This window comes from Elephas maximus, chromosome 20 (assembly GCF_024166365.1).
Source record: "Elephas maximus indicus isolate mEleMax1 chromosome 20, mEleMax1 primary haplotype, whole genome shotgun sequence".
Taxonomy (NCBI): Eukaryota; Metazoa; Chordata; class Mammalia; order Proboscidea; family Elephantidae; genus Elephas; species Elephas maximus.
Window position 1 is genome coordinate 65,648,807 of NC_064838.1, and position 19,100 is coordinate 65,667,906.

General features: G+C 42.9%; 1 protein-coding gene across 4 annotated transcripts in view; it reads right to left on the reverse strand.

Moving 5' to 3' along the window:
* The window catches only part of FHIT (fragile histidine triad diadenosine triphosphatase), a 1,766,300-nt gene that overhangs the window by 1,311,729 nt on the left and 435,471 nt on the right, over window positions 1–19,100 (reverse strand). Inside the window, exon 3 of one of the 4 annotated variants that reach the window (XM_049863427.1) lies at window positions 3,879–3,983. The exons of the other annotated variants lie outside the window; for them this stretch is intronic. The gene's annotated coding sequence lies outside the window, so the exon portion shown is untranslated. The remainder of the gene's footprint in view (window positions 1–3,878; window positions 3,984–19,100) is intronic. 4 annotated transcript variants of the gene reach the window in all.

A 19,100-nucleotide genomic window follows, 5' to 3' on the forward strand; every position in this document is an offset into this window, starting at 1 on the left:
GTTGCCCATCTTTCTTCCCCCTCAAATACCCCCACTAGAAGGTAAGTTCAAAAGAACATGAACTTTGTCTCTAAGTTCATCACTTGCTTATTCAGAGCCTAGAATGGTGCCCGTCACAAAGTCCTCAATAAATTATAGCTATTAGTACCCTTTCCTCTTACACTGAGACCTGCCACCCCCAAGCAGGTCCAAAGAAATCCCCTAGAAAACTCCTCTCCTCTGGTGTCCCAGGACACAAGTTGGTATACTAGAGGCTTTCTAAGTTTGAGGTAAGGTGAATTTATCTTAGAAATTTCTGTAATCAGAATCTATATACCCCACTCTTTATTTTCAATAAAATCTCACATATATACATATATATATATTTGTTTTTATTGGACAGGAATAAACCCCAATGTAAGGAACACAGCCTTGTGAATGTGCCCAGGTACCTAGATAAGAGCTACCTTTCTCACCCACATGGGTAGCTCTACCCTCCCACTCCTCCCTCCCCCCACCCCCAACACACACATACAAACAGGCAATGGAAAGCTTCCATTGGCATTTCAGATAATCTCCAGCCAAGAGGGGGGAGAACTACTCTCTGAAAGGAGCAAAGCTAAAACCACAATGCTCGTGAAAAAGCTGTCAGTTACATTTCCTCTTAAGAAGGCCATGATCCCAGCACCAAAGACATCTCAGTGTCATCTTAAGTAGGAGGCTAGTTTTTAAATTCAGAGCTTAGAATGAAAACTATTCTTGGAAATCTCTTCAACTGTTGACAGAATAAAATACACTGTGGCCTCTCAGGAGGTCCAACACAGGTTTTCTGCTAGCACTGAAACAGATAACTATTCCTTTGGTTGAGGACCAGACAATTGATCCTAGTTTGAGTCTAATGGCCATGTTTTTGTAAAAACCACATAACAGAGTATGTCAGTACTAGAATTACACTCAGCACTAAGCTGGACACGCTATAAGAGGTTCAAATGAATGAGTCTGACTCCCAGCTCCCATTTCACACCTCTAAGAAGCATATGCCCACCGAGAGGAGTGTCTAACAGAATGGCCTATATTACTTAAATTAACACTTTGTGCTCTCATTTCCCTCATTTTTGCCAGTTCTGTATGTTGAAATGGGCAAAAGTCTAATGCACACACCATATGGCCACATTCTATTCAAGCCCACTCATCTTCACATCACAGCGTCTATATGTTAAAAAACAAAAAATAGCAGCCTTGTGGAATTCTATCATGTCACCCAGACTTCATTCACCCATTTCAAGGACAAAGAATATAGACACGTTATCATACTTAGGGAAGACCCATCCCTAAAGCAATCTCCTTACAAGTTTAATTTAAAAACAAAAGACCTGAACCTTTCTGCGGTCTAGATTATCTTACATATTTACACATAACTTTTTGGGAAGCAGACTTGATATAAATCCTTAAAAAAAAAAAAAAAAAAAAGTAAAACCAACATTTCCCTAAATGTTAAACCCAAACCCAAAGATTAATAACTTTTTTCATTAGCCTAGCACCTAATCACATGTCTATTTATGAACTATATAAAAAGTTTTCATGAGCTGGCACATGTCAGTCCCTCACTCACCCTGGGGCTCTCCCTAGGTGTATAAAACTTTTTCTATTATACTAAAATGTAAAACATCAAGGAAGGATGTAGTAAGAGTAACCTGGGAAGAGCAGTTAGTGACGCCAAATATAAGGTAACTTTGAATATAAAGCAGTATTGCATATTCTCAATGAGAAGGTTAGAAAATAAATAAAGAGGGAGGATGGCCAACTTGAACATAAAAACATTTAGGGATATAGTAAAAATTGTTCAAAATCTACTGTTTATTTTATTCATTTAATTACTTGCCTAAAAACACACACTCCATTCACATTTTGCCATGAGGGTCTTCCCCTTTTTAAGAGCTGCTTTTTGAGTTCTCCAACAGAGATTTCCAGAGCACATCTTTCTCTCTTGGTTGTAGTCATGGCACTTATTGAACCCATGTGAAAGCCGTCTCTGAAAATGGTCTCTAGAGTTGGAAGTACCCATGTATGTAATGTCATCAGCTTTAAAAAAAAAAAAAAAAAAAAGTCCATCCTCCTGCAGCTCTACATTCTGATCTCCACAATGTGCCTATCTTATTGCTTATTAAAGTAATTTCCAGAAGGTCTGTTTAATCAACATCCAGTACTTGTAATTATGAAGTCACAAACTCCATGTTCATTCCCTGCTCCTTCTTCACTGATGCCACAGATGAAGCTCACGAGGAGCGCCGGGTGAGGCCTCTTCGGCCCACTGGACCCCCAAGGCAGAATGTGCAGAGACCCAAATACGAAGCAACATCCTCTCTTCCAAAGGGTAAGAAATTAGGGGTGAAAGAAAGCCTCACCTTTGTATTTGAGGATATGTGATATATTTAATGCAGTTCTGCCTCTAAGATCAAGTGCCAGTGATTTAGTGACAGTTTTGTTACTTTTCTTCATTTGGTCATTTATTTATTTATCCATGAGTTGCTGCTGTTGTCAGGAGCCGTCAAGGCGGTTCTAACTCACAGCGACCCTATCTACACACAAAGAAGGACACACTGCCCCGTCCTGCGCCGTCCTCACAATCGTTGCTATGCTTGAGCCTGTTGTTGCGGCCACTGTGTCAACCAGTTCATCTCATCGAGGGTCCTCCTCTTCTTCACTGACCCTCTACTTTACCAAGCATGATGTCCGTCTCCAGCGACTGATCCTTCCTGACAACATGTCCAAATTATGTAAGACGCAGGCCCACCATCCTTGTTTTTCCAAAGAGCATTCTGGTTGTACTTCTTCCAAGACAGATTTGTTTGTTCTTTTGACAGCCCACGGTATATTCAATATTCTTCGCTACCACCACAATTCGAAGGCGTCAATTCTTCTTCAGTCTGCCTTATTCATTGTCCAGCTGTCACATGCATATGAGGCGATTGGAAACACCATGGCTTGGGTCAGGCGCACCTCAGTCCTCAAGGTGACACCTTTGCTTTTCAACACTTTAAAGAGGTCTCTTGCAGCTGATTTGTGCAATGCAATGTATCTTTTGATTTCTTGGCTGCTGCTTCTATGGCTGTTGATCATGGATCCAAGTAAAATGAAATCCTTGACAACCTCAATCTCCTCTCCATTTATCATGATGTTGCTTATTGGTCCAGTTGTGAGGGTTTTTGTTTTCTTTATGTTGGGGTACAATCCATACTGAAAGCTGTGGTCTTTGACCTTTATCAGTAAGTGCTTCAAGTCCTTTTCACTTTCAGCAAGCAAGTTGGTGTCATCTGCATGTCACAGGTTGTTAATGAGTCTTCCTCCACTCCTGAAGCCGATTCTTCTTCAGATAGGCCAGCTTCTTGGATTATTTGCTCAGCATACAGATCGAATAGGATACAACCCTGACGTACACCTTTTCTGACTTTAAACCACGGAGTGTCCCCTTGTTCTGTTTGAATGGCTACCTCTTGATCCATGTACAGATTCCTCATGAACACAATTAAGTGCTCTAGAATTCACATTCTCTGCAATGTTATCCATAATTCATTATGATCCACAGAGTCGAATGCCTTAGCATAGTCAATAAAACACAGGTAAACATCTTTCTGGTATTCTCTGCTTTCAGCCAGGATCCAACTGACATCAGCAACAATGTCTCTGGTTCCACGTCCTCTTCTGAATCCAGACTGAATTTCTGGCAGTTTCCTGGATAAACAGCAATTCATGGATAAATAAATAAATGATTAAATGAAGAAAAGTAACAAAACTGTCACTAAATCACTGGCACTTGATCTTAGAGGCAGAACTGCATTAAATATATCACATATCCTCAAATACAAAGGTGAGGCTTTCTTTCACCCCTAATTTCTTACCCTTTGGAAGAGAGGATGTTGCTTCGTATTTGGGTCTCTGCACATTCTGCCTTGGGGGTCCAGTGGGCTGAAAAGGCCTCACCCGGCGCTCCTTGTGAACTTCATCTGTGGCATCAGTGAAAAAGGAGCAGGGAATGAACATGGAGTTTGTGACTTCATAATTACAAAGCACATTCCACCCCTAAAAGGGAGCTCTGGTGGGTTCCTTATTGTAACAATTACATGTGACACAAGCCGCGCCACTAATACCAGAAAGGTGAGAATAAATTACCCAAATAGGACAGAAACAGCCATTCACTTCAAGAAAAGCGCACTTTCTTGAAACTCTGTAGCATCAAGACCATTTAGAGTTTGCTGTCAGGATTCCTAGCAGTGCCCGTTACCTTGGCCAGCAGTCCCTCTGGACTACTGAAAAGTTGTCTGAAGTACAGATGACCACGGGCTGCAGTGTCTAAGTGCAACAGGATGATTTAAAGGCACCACGACAGCCTTCACCCACGATATTCATCTCTTCCTGTCTATTTATTTGTGACCCAGACGAAAGCTTGGAATCCAATCTGTATATTGATATTCCCTGAAAAGGTTTTCAACAGCTCTTTAGGATGGATTGTTTTAGCAGTTTCAGAGGCTTAGAACATTCTGCATTAATGGCATTTATGCGTATAGCTTCCATTTCATAAAAATAAAACCCACTGTGTTAGCTTCCTAGGGATGCAGTAATAAAGCACCACAAGCTGGGTGGCTTATAAGGACAGAAATTTATTGTCTCGGCAGTTCTGGAGGCCAGGAGTCTGAATTCAGTGTGCCAGCAGGGCCATGCTCTCTCTGTAGGCTATAAGACCTTTTCTTGCCTCTCCCAGCTTCTGGTCTCTCCAGGCATTCCATGACTTACAGCCGCAGCATCACACCATCTCTGCGTCCATCTTTACATGGCTGTCTTCCCTCTGTCTGTCTGTCTGTCTTTCCTCCTTTATAATGACACCATTCATATTGCATTAGAGCCCACCCAACTCCAGTATAATCTCATGTTAACCTAACCGACAATATCCTCAAAAACCCTATTTCCACATAAGGCCATGTTCATAGGTACCAGGAGTTAGGACTTGAACATATATTTTGGGAGGACACAATTCAATCTTATCACATCCAGTAGGAGCAGTATTAAATTCCTGTCCCAACTAGAACAGAAAATAGTGGTTTAGTGAAGGTACATTGGAATGTGATAAATCTGGGTTCACCTTTGGGCTTCCCATAGACCTCTTGTAAACTTGGACAAGGTATTCAACCTTTTCATGCCTCAGCTATATCACCAGGTAATGCAGCAAAGCACTGACACAGTGCCTGACATGGAAGAGCTTAATAAATGTTAGATTCTGTTGGTATTGATATGGTTGCTGCTGGGGCTGTCACTTTTTCCGGCAGAGACGATGAGTATTCACTCAAGCACACAGCTAGACCATGTTCCCAGCTCCTGTGCCGTTAGGCGGGTCCAAGTGACTGACTTCTGGTGCCTGGAATGTGAGTGGAAGCAATGTACACCTCTTCCCAGTCAGGACCACAGAAATCTTTCAGACTCCATCCCTAACATTTTCCTCACCCTCTCAAACACCCTGGAGGCTGCTTGTTGAGGAATTTAGAGCTGTAAGATGGAAGAAACCTGCATTCCACTTGAGAACCTCCCACGAGAGGCACCCTTCAGAAATATGTGAATGAATTCTTAATGAGTGGGGAATAAACTTTTTTTCTTTTTCCTGTTAAGTTACTGAGATTTCATGCTGCTCATTACAGCAATTAGCCTACCCCAAAGTTCCTCAACCCAGGCACTACTGACAGTTTGGACCAGATAGTTCTTTGTTATGATGCTGACCTGTGCATTGGAGGAGGTTTAGCAGCATCCCTGGCCTTACCCACTAGATGCCAGTAGCACCCTCTGCCCTAGCTGTACAGCCAAAATGTCTCCGGGCATTGTCAAACATCTTCTGGGGATTAAAAAAATCACTCCTGGTTGATACCCATTGACCTACCCTGACCAAAACATCACCATCGTCATTGTCATCATCACCACTGCTGATGGTCCAGTTCTTCATGACTCCCTTGAAATCACAGAAAAAGACCCCAAAGTTGCAAATATAGTTCGAACACATTTTCTAGGAGAAAAAGTTAAATGTTACCAGAATTTAGAAAAAGATAGAGTTACAAGGGACCAAAGAACAACGTCCAAACCGAAAGAGACATAACGATTAAAAAAAAAAAAAAACTGTTTTTTGATTGATTGTTTTGAGATGAATCTATTTAACAAATACTCGTATAATACCCGCTATGCCATAGGTGCTGTGCTAAATGTTAACTAGTAAATCAAACCGATAAAATCTTTGCCCACATGAAGATTGAAGATGAAAGGTAAATAAAAACATGGTAGATTTTTCTAACAGCTTAAACACAGCCATGAAATGACCATTGTGACAGGCAGAATTCTAAAGATGTCCCTGCAAGATTCCTGACCTCTGGTTAGTCAAACAAACGCTAATCCGGTGCTGCTGTGAATAAACTCTGCAAATGTAATTAAGGTTACTAATCTGCCGACTTTAATAAAGGGCGAATTTCCTGGACTGTACAGGTAGGTCCAGTGTAGTCACATGAGCCCTTAAAAAAACAGAAGCAGAAGGTGAAAGAGGCAGACAGGGAGATGTGGCAGAAGGGACATCAGAGAGATTGCAAGTCTGAGAAAGAATGGATGTACCCTTGCTGGTTCTGAGATCCTGGGGCTACGTGTTAGGACCAGAAGAAGCTGACTGCCAGCAAGGAAGTGGGGACTACAGTCCCATCACCACAAGGAACTGAATTCGGCCAACAGCCTGAATGAGCTTGGAAGTGGATGGCTCCCTGGAGCCTCCAGTACGGAACACAGCCCTGCTGACACCTTGACTTTAGTTCGCTGAGACTTGTGTGGGGTGTCTGACCTACAGAAACTCTGAGAGAATTAAAGTGTGATGTTATAGGGCACTAAATTTGTGGTAATTTGTTATGGCAGTGATAGAAAAGAACCATTATGTATTAAGTATTGCAGAAAAGAATGAGTCAAAGAAAATTGATATTAAAATATGCCTTATTATTAGTGGGTTGGGTTTATTATTCTAACCACGTTGCCTTGGGTGACGTATGGTAAGGCCAGGCACAGATCGAGAGACCAGAAGTACTTATTTTTTACACTCACTGTTTCCTGCAGAGAACATAGCACACCATGCAGGGCTACTCAGGGGAAGCACTAGGGTGGGTCACAAAGGACAGGGAGAGAGCAGAACTGTGCACAAGAGTCTTTATTGTGGTTTCTGCGGGAAGGGGAGAGTGCGGCAAGGCAAAGCAAACAGGCTTACGGCTGCCCAGCTATTTCCAAAAGTGGCACCCCCTCAAAAGCCATGTTTACTGCAACAGTAGAAGCACGTGGCCTGGGGCTAGCTAAGGTTTCCAGACGTTTTGGGGAGAACCATTTTTACTCACTGTAAGCCAGTGGCCATTCTGAAGATGTTAAAGCTTTATTTTACAGAAATTAAAGACCTGGTTGATAACACGCATCCTTCATCAATCTCAGGTTTGCTAAGTATTTCACATATGCTCATTCGGAGAATAAATAAACACATTTGTATTTTCATTTCTTTAAAAAATGTGGATTGAATAGCTCCTCTTGCTAGTCTCTGGGGTAGGTGTTGATGTTGTTATTGTTGTTAGGTGCCACCAAGTTGGTTCCGACTCATAGTGACCCTGTGTACCACAGAACGAAACACTGCCAGGGCCTGCACCATCCTCACAATCCTTGTCATGCTTGAGCAGCCACAGTGTCAATCCATCTTGTTGAGAGTCTTCCTCTTTTGCTGATCCTGTACTCTACCAAACATGATGTCCTTCTCCAGGGACTGATCCGTCCTGATAACATGTCCAAAGTATGTAAGACGTAGTCTTGCCATCCTTTCTTCTAAGAAGCATTCTGGTTGTACTTCTTCCAAGACAGGTTTGTTTGTTCTTTTGGCAGGCCATGGTATATCCAGTATTCTTCGCCAAGGCCACAATTCAAAGGTGTCAATTCTTCTTCTGTCTTCCTTATTCATCGTCCAGCTTTCACATGCATATGAGGTGACTGAAAACACCATGGCTTGGGTCAGGCACACCTTAGTCTTCAAGGTGACATCTTTGATTTTCAGTACTTTAAAAAGGTCTCCTGCAGCAGATTTGCCCGATAAGTGAAAATGATATTATCCTTTGCCTCTAATTCCCCGTAATGGAAATGGGGAACAGAAACATGTACACCCAATGACAATGCAGTAATAAGGGCCTTAACACCACCTGAAACAAGTATGAATACAACTATGAATAAAGTGCTATGGGAGCACAGAGAAACAATAACAGATAACTTCTACTGACTCTTTATCTACTCATCTTCACAACTAATCTAAGAGGTAGGAAGGCGATCCTCCCCATTCTACAGATAAGGAAGCTGAGGCACAGACAGGTGAAGAAACCAGCCCAAAGGCACAGTCAGTAAGTGGTGGAGCTGGGATTTAACCCAGGCAGTCTGTCTCCAGGAGTCAGATACAAATGACTAACATGCTCAGCTGCCAACCGAAAGGCTGGAGGTTCAAGTGCACCCAAAGATGCCTCAGAAGAAAGGCCTGGTGATCTACGTCTGAAAAACCAACATTAAAACCCAACGGAGCACAGCTCTCCTGTGACACACAGGGGGCCACCACGAGTCAGAGCCGACCTGACAGCCACTGGTTCTCGGTCTACCTTCAGAACCCATGCTTTTATACTCCTCACTGTGCTATATCCCATCACAGCAGAATGCGGAGGCCTCACACAAGTACTGATATTTGAGCTGGAAACCTTAATCAAGAAGAGAAAAAGGATCCAGCAGAAGCAACAGCATCAGCAGAGCCAGAGTCAAGAAAAAGTTTCCTGGCTGGATATATTCAGGGAACAGTGAGGGACCCTGTGTTGGGATGAAGGACTGATGGCAAATGAGCTTGAAGCCACAGAGTCAGTTCCAACTCAGCAACCATACAGGACAGAGTAGAACTGTCCCACAGGGTTTCCAATGAGGAACTAGTGGATTCGAACTGCCAACATTTTGGTTAGCAGCTGATCTCTTAACCACTGCGCCACCAGGGCTCTTCAAAGGAAAACAAGAAATGATATACAGGAATTATGATTTACAAATAACATTAGTATAAAATACATTACTAAGGAGTCCGTATGGTCTGGTACAGGAGAAGGTCCATGGGTGGGTGGGGAGGGGCACCACAAGCTACCACACTGGTTGACACCAACCCTAGTACTTCACTGAAGAACCCCACCCTATCTTCCCTCTGTAAAGCTCTTCATATCTGTATCCACACAGGTCCCGCTCAAATTCTGAATCATCATCTTAGTTCACAGTAAAACACGTGGTAAATCTATATGTTGGCTTTGAGAACATTTCTCCATGGCAACAAATAAACTGCTCAAATCAGTACCCAATAAATAAATAAATAAACAAGGCACACAGAAGGAAGTGTATTGTGTTGACTAAACCAACAAAAAACTCAACATTTCCTTCATTGTACTAGTTTTGCCTCGTGTAGAAAAACAGTCATCGTGTACATCTGGCCATCTAGTATAAACTGTCTGATACGGTAGCCACTAATCACATGTGGCTATTTAGATTTAAACTAACTAAAATTAAAAATTCCATTCCTCAGTTGCGCTAGCCACATTTCAAGTTCTCAATAGGCACATGAGGTTAGTGGCCACTATACTGGACAGAATACGTATAAAACACAGAGTGCATATAAAACTTCCATCACTGCAGACATTTCTTTTGGGAAAAAAAAAAAAGCACTTATTTAGATAAAAATAGTGATTTATTAAGGAGCTCTGGTCGTGCAGTGGGGTTAAGCTCTCAGCTGTTAATCAAAAAGTTGACGGTTCAAACCCACCAGCTGCTCCTCAAGGGAAAGATGTGGCAGGCTGCTTCTGTAAAGATTGTTGTTGTTGTTGTTGTTGTTAGGTGCCATCAAGTTGGTTCCCACTCATAGTGACCCTATATACCACAGAACAAAACGCTGCCCAGTCCTGCACCATCCCCGCAATCGTTATGCTTAAGCCCGCTGTTGTAGCCACTGTGTCAATCCATCTCATAGAGGGTCTTCCTCTTTTCCGCTGACCCTATACTTTACCAAGCTTGATGCCCCTCTCCAGGGACTGATCCCTCCTGACAACATGTCCAAAGTATGTAAGACTAAGTCTTGCCACCCTTGCTTCTAAGGAGCATTCTGGTTGTATTTCTTCTAAGACAGATTTGCTCATTCTATTCTTCACCAACACCACAATTCAAAGCCACCAATTCTTCGGTCTTCCTTATTCATTGTTCAGCTTTCACATGCATATGATGCGGTTGAAAATGCCATGGCTTGGGTCAGGCGCACCTTAGTCTTCAAGGTGACATCTTTGCTTTTCAAAACTTTAAAGGGGTACTTTGAATTTTTGCTGTAATCATTCATATGTATCCTATTCCTTTTAATATTAAGAGAGTCTGTATCAAGAGGCTCTCTATGGAGACAGAATCTAGCATCTGTTAAGCACCAGCTCTTTCCCACACTCTGTGCTAGGCATTTCCACATCTATCATGTCACCTAAGTCTCATGACCCCCATTTTACAGATGAGGAGGCTGAGGCAAAGAGAGAGCACCACACCTTCTCAGGAACAAAACCTAAGAGGCATTAAGTTTTCCCAAGAAGCTCTCCTGCTACAGGGAGAAGTAGAGTGCATAGGCTGAGTGGCTGAGTTTTCCGTAGATGAGGCTTACTCAGAGGAAGATGAGAGTTCTTTCTATAAAATTATAGTTTTTTTTTTTTTTAATTGTCAAAATCACCATGTTCTGGCAGTGGCTAAGAAGTGACTCAGGGAAATATTCAGCAAGGAAGGCAGAGGAAGCCTGCCCAGCTGGAAGCATTGAGTCAGGTATGGGTACCTGCAGCCCCTTCCCCGCCTTCCCTGAGGTGTCCATCGCTCTGCCACAAATATGCCCAGGGCTACTTTTTTATAGTAATCATCTGTCTTTTTTTAACACTACTTTTTAAAAATATGTCTGTCAGTTTGACGTACCGTGGTTGCTTGCACATTGCTACGATTCCAGAAGCTATGCCATCGGTACTTCAAATACTAGCAGGGTCACCCCAGGTAGAAAGGCTTCAGTGGAGCTTCCAGACCAAAGCAGACAAAGAAGAAAGGTCCGGTTATCTACTTCTGAAAACTACCAAAGAAAACCTTATGGATCACAACAGGTTATTGTCCAATATAGTGCTGGAAGATGAGCCCCTTAAATCGGAAGGTGCTGAAAACACACAGTGGGTGCAACAATGGACTTGAGCATACCAACCAACGATCATGAAAATGGCACAGGATCAGGCAATGCCTCATTCTGTTATACACAAAGTCATCATGCGTTGGAGCTGTCTCGACGGCAATAGAGAATAATAAATGTTTTATAACTGCATCTCCTTGGCAACCACAGGCAGGTGGAGGGTATGGTAGCCCGCCTCTAAGATGGCCCCCAATTTTTTGCCCCCTAATATTCATATCCATAGTGCCATCCCCCACATTGAACAGCGCTGAGGTGTCAGGATATTGCAGAAATGACAGTGTATGGTGCTGAGTGTAAGTCGTAAGAGACATTAAAGCTTCACCTAGCTCTCTCTTTTGATGCGCTCTCTGGGGGAAGCCAGTTACTGTAACACGAAGACGCTCAGGCAGCCTGCGGAAAGGCCCACATGGGGAGGAACTGAGGCTTCCTGCCAACAACCACAACAGGCCAAGCGTGTGAGTGAGACACCTTAGAAGCAAATCCTCCAGCCCTAGCCACACCTTCAGATGACTGTAGCCTCGGCTGACATAAGAGATTAAGAACCAGAACCACCCACCTAAGCCTTTCCTGAATTCTGGCATAAATGGCATGAGAAAACAAGTGTTTATTGTTGTCTTAAGTCCTGAAGTTTCAGGGTACTTCGTTATACGGTAAAAGCCCTGGTGGCACATTGGTTAAGTGCTCAGCTGCTAACCAAAAGCAGCAGGAGAAAGACGTGGCAGTCTGCTTCCATAAAGATTTACAGCCTTAGAAATCCTATGAGGCAGCTTCACTCTGTCCTATAGTGTCGTTATGAGTCGGAATTGACTTGAAGGCAACAAGTTTGGTTTGGTTACACAGTAATAGATAATTCAGGGGGTTTCTTGAGCTTTGCCTAGTGGCAACTCTGCAGATGAAACATCTCCCACGCTGCTTTATACATCTAGCTGTCTCTCCATAATTGCGTCTAATCCTAGGACCCAGGCTATTAAGTTTCCTGAACACGCGTGAAGTCTTACACATTGTCGTAACCCTCTCCCCATACCTGTTGCTTAACTTGGTTCCTATGATTTCCCTCTTTCCCGTCGGAAGGTCGAAATCATTTTCTTCAACTATTTGGTTGCTTCTCTTCGGATTTCCTCCTTTTTCTTACACCTAGCTGGGCAGAAGCCAGAAAACTGAAAGTGTTCTACCACGAAGCATACGTGGCCCTCAGCGACAGAACTCCCTACGGTCTCCCAAAGGCCAGAGGAAGACTGCGAGCACTTTGGGTTGATTTGTTAGGAACTTCCGCTCCCATCAGGGAGCTGATAGGCGTTGTGGGATAAATTAGATAAGATTTCCAAATTTGTTCATTATATATTTCTCACCCTTTGAACCCATGGCCCGTCTATAGACTACATCATTCCACAAACACTTAGGAAACATGGACGACACTATCGGTGATGCAAAAGAACATACGTTGTCTGCTTCCAGAACACTCATGAATTAATACAGGAGGCTTGCCATAAAGATGCAAATATTTATTCATACTCACATATATGCATATTGGCACATTTACATATCAAAGACAGGCAAAGCTAAGGACCAAATGAGTGTCACAAGTGTTACAGATCTTCAAAGGAAGAGGTTATCACTGTAAGCTGAACTGATCAGGACAGGGTTGGTGGAGGAACGAAGGCTTAAGAAAATTTAACCATGGCAGATATTATTGTAGACGTTACTAGTTTCATCCATAACTAGATTTCTTTTGGCCCTGGGCATAGAAAAGCTTGCATATTTCCACCTCTTGTGGTTAGGCAGTACCATGTGACTAGTTCTAGCCAACCGGATGTGAGAAAAAGTAACATAATTCATTTCAGAGTTAAGTCAGTGAAAAAAACTATGTTTAATACTCCAGTCTTGATTCTCTAGGAAGGTCACATGTCCTGGCTGGTGCAGCCATAAGGTGGGAGAGCTTTCATCAGCTTGGGTCCCTGAGTGACTACAATAAGCAGAACCTCTGACAGCCTGTATTGGACAAGTGGCATAAACAAGAAATAAATCTTCCTTTGTGTTATGCCATAGGGATGTGGTAGTTAATTTGTTATTGCAGCATAACCTAGCCTCTGTTCACTAAAACGGAAAGATTCTGGAAGGTGAAGAGATGCAGAGATGAGGACAGGGAGCTTTTAAATCATGTGTTACATGACTTTTTTCAATGACAAATCTATGTGTATACCAGGACCAGCTTGTTATGACATATTTTAATAGAATTGAAGGTTTTTAAATAAAAACACAGAGAGGGTTGGAAAGGCTGACAAAGAATGAGTTACTGCCCTTGGGTGATCATTATAAGCTCAGAGTAACAGGATTATTGATGCTTTGGCCAAGAGCATTTCTTTCTCTTCCCTTTTTCTTTGAGATTACAAGCCATATATTTCCATTTGGAAAACAGTATTTCATAACCACTAAACCTAACATGAGTCCTGTGAAACTCGAGCCTACAGTTGAACAGCCAAAAATAAAGACTTGGAACTCCTTCAAAGCTATCCCATTTTACATGGCAGTGCTTTCCTCTTTCTACCATGGAAGTGTCCCTGCTTGATGGATTCCACCCTTCACAGTACATTACACTTATTGCTCTATGCCTGTCACTCCCTATTCTCTCCCTAGTTGTGTCTGCCTTATTAAATTCAACACTTGGAAACAACCAATAAGAAGCAGCGGGCCTCCAGGAGCCCTTCTTCTTACAATCAGAGCTGGCTTTCTTCTTGGAACAAATGACATTTTCCAATCAATTCATGGTTGGGATTCATTGACAATTTACTTTCTTTGTAATGTCTTGTTTCTAAATGGGTAGCAAGGGGTCTGAGACAAGGATATGGTGATAAATTTTAGCTAAACCTTTTCATACACCAATTAAGTCTCCTGTTGCCTCCTCGATCAAACCTCTTTGAAATTGATCTGCAAATAGAAGTTAAGGGTCTAAAAACACAAATAGTCTTCCCTGCCTAGTATTCTTAAAGCAAAGCTCCAGGCCAATAATCTCAGGATATGCATTAAAACATCAAGTAAAAATTCAAAGGCCCCACTCAGCTTCAAATATCTTCGAATATTTGTGTGTTTCGGGGCAGGGCAGGGTAACAGGGGAGGAGAAGAGAGAGCTCTTGAGAAATTTATTATGCACATTATAGTATATCTCAAGTCTAAGACCTTTAAACACTAGACATTGGTCCACCTTCTGCCATTTGAATGAGATTTCCCAGGTTAACCAACTCCCAAATCACTGACATCAATTGGTCTCTTATGTAAGGAAAGGTTCTGGCAACTCAACCAGAAGGTTTTGTATTTTTAACAGTTTTAATAGTTCCCTTAAAACACTAAATTTGAAGATAACACCTATTTCGGCTAAGTCATCTAACCCCCGCGGAACATCAATTCTTCCAACTTTTGAGGAATACTGAACTTGTACCATTGGTCTTCAGATGATAATGGATTAGTTAAGGCTCTTTAATTCTAAGTAGCAGAAACCAAGTCAGGATAGGTTACATATGGAAGGGAGATTTACAAGAGGACACAAGAGGGTCTCAAGGACCCAGAGGCAACAAATCCTCATCCAATTCCCCCCATGCCTGGAAACGGAAACCAGGCAGGGATCCAGGGAACACAGTATCCTTTCTCTGCTTCTCCTGAGATCTGCCTGCCCCCAGAGACCTCAGGTTTACCTGTAATGGTTCCAGCCACGTAGAGAGAATGATTGCCTATCTCTAAATTCCAAATTCCAGGAAAAGAAACTTTAGCAGGCCAATCTTGGATTAGGTGTCCAACTCTAATCCAAGTAACTTTTGCCAGGGAGTTGGGGGCCATCTGGTGACTAACTATGGCTGTTAACACCCAGGGGTCCACTCTAATAGAGAAAGGAGAGAGTTCTCTGCAAAAAAGAGGTAGTCTGTAGACTCCACAGCCATCTCAGAGGCTATTAAAAAGGAGCTAGGGATTAAGCAAAGACCACCATTATAGCAAGTCATCCTAGTCATTGTCTCTTACTACAGGAGGTGACACAACTTCAAACACTCAGATCTGACACCAACACAGAGTGATGGCCCTTGCTTGATATCTTCCCCTCAGCTTCCAAAGGGTCCCCAATACTTTGCTTTACCATTCAGCCTGGGCTCTGACAAAAGAAAACACAGAACAGCTTTGATTTGCTTCTTTATTGATCTTTTTTTTTTTTTCCAATAAGGATTTATAGTAAGTATCTGGGACACCTGGGTATAATCCATCACCGTGCACACAATCTCTGTTGGCTTACATCAGTCCCCATTTCCCTCTTTGATCTGATACTTAAATTCACCTTACTCCTCAACTTTGCCACCTGCTGTTTTCGGTACCTATGAGCACCAGTAAAGTGCATTTCCATAAGAGCTTAGAGATGAGAAAACCACTGTTGCTCTCTGTTAGATGCATAATGGATCAATGCAGAGATATTTAATCACCTGGAAGAAAAGAGGTCAGCAGGACTTATCTTTCAACTGAGAGAAGGTATCGCATATTTAGAGGGGAATAAAAAGTGGTCAGCCACAGAAAGGTAGACAAAAAAGAGCTACAAAGACAGATGTTGGCAGCAGCCATTTAAGCACTGTCCAGGGGAAAAGTCTTCAGCTAACGGTCTTTGCGTATTCTAAGTAGGACAAAGGCACACATAATGTAAAGAGATGGAGGAGGTTGTAGGAAGCTGAGGCCTTGGAGTCTCAGCTATCATCATCACAAAGTCCCTGCCCCAGGCTATCATAGCCTGAAGCCATTGAACAGGCATGTCACTCAACTCCTTTGTTTTCTCATCACACAAAACAAGCAACTTTCTGATTCTGTGGCTTCCCATGGAAGAGGCAATACACCGTTTGCAGTAACCCAATATTCTGTACAGTGGGTCATCTGCTCATTGTAAAACCACAGAAGGGCATTCTGGGTTAGTACTCAGTCTCCCCATCTCACAAGGTTGAGTAGTCTGGGTCCACCTGAAGAAATCTTCGATAGGCCAGACCACAGGCCAGACCATGGGCTACAGTAAATGGGTGCCGCCCATGAAAGCCTCTTGGGAAACAGTCACTTAGCCAGCTGTCATGGCAATGCCCTGGAGAGTGTTGATGTGGCCCCATTGGAGCACTTTCTTATTAATGTCTACATTTGCCAGCTTGCTCTTATATAAATTTTCTGAAAAGATGGCACAACAGCAGCATTAAGCATCATAGTTCAAAAAAAAAAAAAAAGAAACGGTCATATGTAAACCTGCTTCCATTTGTGTTATCTTGCCTTCCAGGCCTTACCCACATGTCTGCATATTGTGACAAATCTGCAAATCTTGTACACCTGCCATTTTGTATCTTCTTTTTTCACATTAGAACTTATACTGGAACCATTTTGGCGTATTTCAACATGGCCTTCACGACAGATCACATTATAATGGCACTATAATTAACATTCTCTTCTGCTTCTGTTAAATTACTACCTTGGGAAAAATCCCCTAAAATTCCTATCTCAGGTGATCACAGGTCCAGATCAGGCTCTGTTCTACAAACTGCTGAACAAAAGGAATGTGTCAGCTCACAACGCCAACAGCAATCTCACAGCATAACAGTTCTACCACAACTTCCTCAGCACTCAATATTATCAGTTTTTTAAGTAGCGAATTTATTAGAAGCACAAAGGTACCATAACAGGGTAGCGCAGAAGTCCTCTAACTTCAGGGGAGAGAGGAGAGTCACCACAGGATCGTCCAAAACCGATCCCTCTGAGGTGGACGTCAGACATACCTCCAATCTCCAAACTTTTCACCAATTCTGACACCACCTGTCCCTCCCACAGCCCTCTCTACTTCTCTCCTGGCTTTGATAATTCATTGCAATGGCCACACAGAACTCACAGACCATACTCATGATTATGGGGTTTATTAGGGAAGTAACAGCTTATAATTCAGGATCAGGATCAACTTCAAAGTAACAGGAAAAACTCGGGAGACAGGATACAGTTTGTTAATTGGGACAGCTTTCAATCTCTCAGCTCAACCTCTCGGCCGAGCCTGTAGGCAAGGCAGGTCTCACTCTTGGGTGTGCCTCCTGGCCCTCACACTCAACTTCTGCCCTGCTTGGGCAAGTGTTATAGCTCTTCAGCTCTGGTAACAAGTTCCTGGAGGTACCGACTCTGCCAGGAAGCCTCCTACTCAAAGACACTCAGCAGCACTCTCTTTCCATAGGTTGGTGAGCCCACTGCAGCCGTCTGCGGGTCCCATGCCACTACCATCTCATGCAGCCTCCAGGGTTACATCTCTCTCTCTGTCTCCTGGGTCTAGGAGAGTCTCAGTGCAGGGATCCTGGGTTCAAAGGATGCACTCTGCTCCTGGCTCTTCTTCTTAATAGTAATGAAGTCCCCCTCAGTCTCTGTGGGACTGGCTCTTTTCAGTCTAGCAAGACAGCAAAGCTGACCAATCTCTTCTGCAGACCACAGTAACCTTATTTTCAGAGTCAGTGTCCAATCCCAGCAAGAGTTTTACACACTTTATTTGCATAGTCCCACCCAATCATATTGTGGGAGTTACAAGACCATGGCCAGTAAGGCCATATAAAAAGTGAAACCCATGGCCCTGCAGATGCTTTCAAAAGGCCATCCTGGTTTTAAAGGCTCTGTATAAATTAGTGGAGTCCTGATGGCACAGTGGTTAAGAGACTGGCCGCTAGCCAAAAGGTCAGCAGTTGGAATCCACAAGCCACTCCTTGGAAGCCCTATGGGGCAGTTCTATTCAGTCCTATAGAGTCGCTGTGAGTTGGAATTGACTTGACAGCAATGGGTTTGGTTTGAGTTTTATATAAATTAGTTAGGAGCCCTGGTGGCATAGTGGTTAAGCACTCAGCTGCTAAGCAAAAAGGTAGAGGTTTGAACCTACTAGCCATTCCATGGGAGATAGAGATGGCAATCTGCTTCTGTAAAGATTAAAGTGTTGGAAACCCTATGGGGCATTTCAGTCTGTCAGTAGGGTCCCCATGAGTCGGAACTGACTCAATGGCAATGGGTTATACAAATTAGGAGAAGTCCTTGGTAGGGGTTGGTGCAAAAGGTTAATGCACTCTACTGTGAAGGAGCTCACCCAGAGGTGCCTTGGAAGAAAGGCCTGGCAATCTACCTCCAAAAAATCAGCCATTAAAAACCCTAGGGAACACAGTTCCACTCAAAACACATGAGGACGTCATGATTCGGAATCAACTGGACAGAAACCGGTTTAAATAAATTAGGGAGGCGTCCAGAACTGGTGATGAACTTAGCATGTAATTCAGGACCTTAAATATCTTCTTGTGTTTTTAAAAAGGACTATCCTAAGGCAAATAAAAGTGGAGCTCAATTGATTAAAGAAATCCTCTTTTGTGATATAAGCAGGCAAACACATTTTGCAGAATTACACTGAAAAGGATGGTATCTTTTGCCTGCTGTGAGTCCCCATGGGTGACACACACCTGAAAGGGACTCTAATTTCCCATACCTGCCTGCTTTACTTTGTTGTATGAACTCCCTGCTAGGAGGAGACACTTGTAGTTGTTTCGCTATCTCATGAGTACCTGTTACAGAGAACGTTTGTAGGCGTGAACAATTCCACACATGTTAAAACGTACAGAGAACATTTGTAGGCAGCGAACTACTCCACACACGTTAAAACGTACAGAAAACGTTTGTAGGCAGCAAACAACTCCACACACATTGAAACATACAGAGAACACCTGTAGGCGTGAACAACTCCACACATGTTAAAACGTACAGAAAACACCTGTAGGCAGCGAACAACTCCATACACGTTAAAACAGAGAACATCTGCAGG